This window comes from Dermacentor andersoni, unplaced genomic scaffold, assembly GCF_023375885.2.
Source record: "Dermacentor andersoni unplaced genomic scaffold, qqDerAnde1_hic_scaffold ctg00000044.1, whole genome shotgun sequence".
Classification (NCBI taxonomy): domain Eukaryota; kingdom Metazoa; phylum Arthropoda; class Arachnida; order Ixodida; family Ixodidae; genus Dermacentor; species Dermacentor andersoni.
In genome coordinates this window covers 1,280,075-1,286,065 of record NW_027314758.1, presented here as the reverse complement: position 1 = coordinate 1,286,065, position 5,991 = coordinate 1,280,075, and positions in this window count along the sequence as shown.

The window sequence follows — 5,991 nt, the reverse complement described above, 5'->3', positions numbered from 1 at the left end:
GTCAGAACACACTTTGTTGCTGTAATGTGCTTGGATAAAACGCATTAAAGCAGAGGATGCAGTATGACTTGCCTTTGCGGCAAAGTGGCACGAAGAAGAGACGGTTTCATTTGTGCATGACCAGTTTTCCTTGATCATTTACGCGGGAAGAATCCATGGAAAACTTCGAAGATCTTAGAATGTGAACCTATAGGATTTTGACCGGTATACACAATGCCTATTGTGTACGGCTATACTCAGGAGAAACTTTGGGGCGAGTTAAAGCACCTATTGGACATGTGTCTTTCTAAATTCTGATGGTCTCCCAGCAGACACCTGCTATATGTTAATGTACTTTTATTTTTGTGCTGGCTTTATTGATAACCGCAAGTAGCGTTTTTTGCTGCTCCGAGCGCGGCTTCAATTCTCTTCCATATTTTCCCGGTGTTACGGCCAGCCGGAGTACGGCGGGCCATTTAAGAGCGTTGGCCCAGCGGACAAGCTTCAATATTTTATGCATAATGGCCACATTTCACTTCTTTTAAGGCGAGCTACGCTTTGTATAAAGTGTTTTAAATATCCTTTACAAGTGAGGCGAACGCTTGGCTTTAACTCATGGACTGCTCTGACAGGATATCGTTTGCAACTTTCGTATGTAATGCCGACTGCAACTTAGTAACGTGAACGATCGAGATGATTACTGTTACACAACCTCGAATGTTAAAGGTAAATTAAGGAGGAATATTAAATTACCCGCCGCTGTGGCGCAGTGTGGCCACGACGTTCTGCTGTTGAGCGCGAGGTCACTGGTTCGATACGCTACCACATAAATAAGTACTGTTGAAAACATAAAAAAGTTACATTGTGAGATGATTACAGCTTAAGTGCAATATGCCTGGCCGATTGGAATGCTTGAAAACGAGCACAGAAAAATTTGTATGGCTTGTCCGAAAAAAGCGCGGAACCAGCGGAAGTTGTTATTCAAAGAATGTACCTTTCAAACGGGCTCTTTGAATTGAAGAAACAGCTCGGGCATAATAAAGTTATCATTGCACAGAATTGTCAGAAACTGTATAATAGTATTATTTTTTTCCCAGCAACCTGTAGAATAGTATTATTTTTTCCCAGCAAGCTTTGGTTGCGGAACCAGAATAGGCAATGCTCGAGAAAATAAATGGAGCTGACGATATTTCCGCACAGGCGTGTGAGAAAATGCTATAGCATTTTAAACAAAGTAGCTTGATGATGCCTTCGCCTTAAGTCAAACTGAGAACCAAAAGTGTGATCATCAGAGGCTTCCATCCATGCCATTGGCTTGATGATAGACGTGTGCGACATTTTTGTAATGCCTGCAGCCATCTGCAAATAACTTGTCACGATGACTAAGCAGAAATCAGGAGCTTTCCGTTACGGAATCCCGCATGGCACTATATGGCGTTTCTTCGGGACGTCAAACTACGTCGTTACAACTAAACCCTGGTTGTCACTCGTCGTAAATTTTCCCGAATATGTTTATTGCGTAAAGTTTGTCGCCACCTAGTCCTGAAGAAACTGCAATTTTTGTTTGTTTCGTATACCTCGCCTCGCAGTGGCGACCAGTTTAAGTCGGAAGCAGAAGAATTCGTGTACTCAGATCTACACTCTAAGAAACGTTTACACCCTTTGGAGTGTATATTTGCCGCACAACAATATTCGTTATCTGTGTTGCCCGCATTTCCTTTCTTGAAAACGCTGCGCTCGTTACTTTCCTGTCGGGAATGCTATGTAATGCTGATAACGCGCAGGCCGTTCGTTACTGGAAAGTACCGGGCTCGCCTCGTTAAAGAAAGGAAATGCGGACAAGACAGATGACAATTATTGTTGTGTGGCAAATATACGCCCCAAAGGGTGCAACTGTATTTAGAGTGTAGGTGCGCGTTAAAGAACCCCACGTGGCCATATATGATTGATGCGGAGCCCTCCCGAATTTGCAAGTATCATCTATATTTTACAAGTTACCACATATAGAGAACAAAACTCTATATCTTATTGTTTTTAATTCATACTTTCTATATATACATATAGAAGCGTTATATCCTGTCGCACATAATACAACATAACAGATAGTATAGTTAAACAGAGTAAAGTCATGAAATTGCAATTAGAAACAACACGTTATGAAATAAAGATTAAAGTTACGTCACATGAAAGAAACAGGAATTACTAATATTATACCAAAGAAAAACCGCTCAGGAGCCTTTGATCTCATATACCTTGTAACAACACTTCAGAATCGACTAAATCGACTGCTAATATCACACAGGCTTCCGAGCAACCTTTGCTAATATTGTGTGCCCGGTGACTACTCTGACTACTGCTGTATTGTTCTTTTTCATTTTACAAACCTCATCTGCATCTTATCAGTTACTGCACATGGGAAACAAAACATTATATCTTATTGTTTTTTAATTCATGCTTCTTTATCAAGAATCGTATGATCAAGAACTTAAACCTATTAATTTTGCAGAAACTTTACTATCTCATTGTTTCTGACTCATACTTTTTTTATCCAGAATCGTATAATCAAGAACTTAGTATAACCTGCATATTTTGCTTTTATTTTTTCATAACTCAATCCCCTCGGCAATGCCAACTGCCCTAAAGGTGCCATACAAACAAACCAAAATAAATTGATTAGGCGTCAGCTGCCAATGAAATTGTGCGATTCTGCAAGGAAAGAAATGACTTTGACGGCGAAGTTTTCTCTGACAAAAATTTTGCCAGAGTATAGAAAACCTTGTATCCGATAACACTTGAAACTCCTTGAGTACTTACGTCTACTGTGCTGACGTAGTTTTGAAGAGCTCGTGTTTCGAAGCACGTAATTTACCCATGTAACCTATGATGCCGTCACGTTTTTGTTAACGATAACTTTGCTACCTACGTATAGTACTGACGTGTTGTGAGAACGTGACGTTTCGATCACGGCAGTTTGTTTAAATATGTTTTATACATCAATGATATCTTAACGACAGAACAATAGAGAAAGGCCAATGTCCAGAGCCAAGGCTTCAGTTTAGCCACTGCCCCAGCTTAACTGACATGCCAGCTCTAACCGAAACGGGGTCGTTGCTCCTGTGACGTGCAGTGAATGACGTTGAATTGAAAAGAAATATCCTTAACTCTTTTTTACTTGCAGTGACCGTAAAGTTTATCTCTGAAGACGATCGTTAAACTTTGAAATGCATGCTGATTATTCACTTATGCTGGTCAAAGACGTTGCTGCCGCACATTTCATTTATTTAATCAGAACACGTGAAACACACGACAATTGCCACGACTTCAATCACGCAGAAGTCATCCTTATTTTCCCGAACGATATCCGTCTGATGTTCGCGTGAACTTAAGATGGATTCCCGAGTTCTAGTTGTCTGATAGCCTGTCCAGTGATGGAAAATGCGAAACCCATCTTCTGGCGACATTTAAGTCGAGCGTCTCACGAGGAAAGCATACATGTTATGATTTCTTCGGGGACACTGATATTGCGTTCTGGCGACGAAACGACATGACGAAAGCAGACAGTCGCTCTATGCGTCCCGACGTCAACTTCGTGATGTTGTTCAGCGCGCGTTGACCGGAGCGGTACATTTAAATAAGTGCCATAGTATACCCACATCATCTCATCGCCTTGGCGTCTTGGCGTGTGATCAGCGTACCGCCTAGAGTGCACACCATGAGACACTCGACAGTACAAGTCGCTTTGCTCTTTCTGGTGTTGGCAAGTGCTGCAACAGGTAAGGCAAATTCGGTACTGCACGAATATTTTGCACTAAACCCTTTATAGAGTTGACGCGCAGTTCTGGTACATGGTCCAAGTTTTTTTGTACTTCTTAGGCACATACTGCTGTGCAATCCACTCCCTTGAATCAAGCAAAGGCTGCAGCGAGTTGTTATTGATACTTACTGCACGCTCAAGCAGTACCTTTGCCGTTCTACTATGCGCATTAGGTGTTTCAGATAATATTCTAAGGTAATTTGAAGAAGAAACAATGCCGTATATCCAGCAAGACATTCTTTTGTTGGTACTATTGATATGGTGGGACATAAAAATGTGCGATAATTGTAAACTACAAAAGTGACTACAACTTAATAATTGAACAGCATAGGCAGAGTACCAGCAGTTCTGAAAAAATCGCGTTCGAATCATGGTACGAGAATACATTAGTGTTCTATAAATTCGGGTAGGACATTGCCTAAAGAAGGCTCGCCAGAAAAAAAAGAAAGCCTTGCCGAAAGTATATCCACGCGGTGGCTGTACGTGCTACAGTCATAACGTGATTCAAGAGGGTTGTGTTTAACACTGCTTAAATGGTAAAAAAAAAAAAAGCTCGGGACTGGGGCGCGTGCCCATCAAACGCGTGCACATCAAACTTTGCACACGCATCAGACACAGCGCGCGCCAGTATCTTCCTGACCTGTGAACTCGATGACAGTCTCATGCTCTCCGAGGACGATGGCCAATTATTGGAAGCGCTTCGTATGAACACATGAAAATTATTTACTTTGAAAATACATACGCAATTAACAGGAAAGGGAAAGCGAGGAGCAGGCTGGCAACTTCCACTGGAAGCGGCACAACGCCTGCCTATTCTTCAGAAGTGAGGTGACTGCAACACGAAAATGGAAGATAGAAAGGAAGGGAGAAAAGAGGAAAGAACAACAGGACAAATGTAAAAGAATAAAGTAGAACACGCAGTATAGGTCACGCACAGTAGGGCCGGTCACTGAAGGTCACGCAACCACAGAATGTTAAATAGAAAATATAGTACCGACGCTACAAACGCGAACCTAAGTTAGTTATTTCTAGAAAGTTATTTCTAGAGCGCGATGAGTCTGATGGCGTCGAGACGCGCAACCACTGGGGTACAAACATCCGTCGAGTGTTGTACACCTCTGTCCAAGGAGAATAAGAAAATACGAAAAATAGGAAGAGCACTCAAATAATTATATCCAAAGTGCATAACTACGTCACGAACTTTTGGACCAAATTATCCTAAACACACACCACACCCCCTCTCCCCCTAATTCTCACTTTCACAGAACGTGAACTCGGTGTCACGTATACTTCTCTCAGGATATTGTGAAACATTGAGGACAACTGTAACATGACGCTTTCGACCATTTGCTTAGGATATTTTTTTGCAAACACCGTAATTTATACACACTAATTTACCTTCGCATGCACATCAGACATAATGCCCACCCCATTTACAGAAAATATAATTTCAGCCCGTGTTATGGTGCTCCCAGGACGGCTGGCTATGTTCTGCGCCGTTCGTTAAGTCATCTTGTAACGCCCTGCATCGTCTGTATTGGTAAATTTATCTACAAAGGCCTCAATAAATAAGCACATATACTTTAAACATTGCCTACCCGTTACCCTCCTATATTCACTGAATGTGAACAATGTGCCTTGTTATTAGTTCAGTGAAGAGGCGGTGGGCACCTCGCATTACGCATAAGGATAGGTTGCGTCCACCAACCTTGGCTCTACAACTCACTGATAATGTGTTTACGAGCTTTAGATGAGGACCTTGTTTTTAGCGACTTACAGAATCAAATTGTGCCCACAAAAAAGAAAAAGGCAATTTGCTTCGTTTTCCGCAAAAAAGCAGCCTCGCAGCAAACAAAGCTCTGAAAAGTCATTTTTCCTTGTGAGACAGTAGATGTGTTTGCAACTTATCACGCTGTTTACAACATACCGAGTGCCCTTGCTTTGCGTCAGTTGCCCTTGCTCTCAATTCAGCAAGACACCTTGATCAGGAGGTGTCAGAACAAAATATGCCTTAAAGGTTTCCACGTGGATACGTAGTTGAATATGTGCCGGTGTACAGAAGACTAGTCAATGTAATTTCCTCGCTTTTCTTTGACGTAGGCGTTCAGGGGAAAAGGCTCGTCTACACACGTCTGCTGCAAGAACGCGAGGTCGACGGCGCGAAGCTTGTTCGCGTACACGAAGGCCTAGTTCTCAAC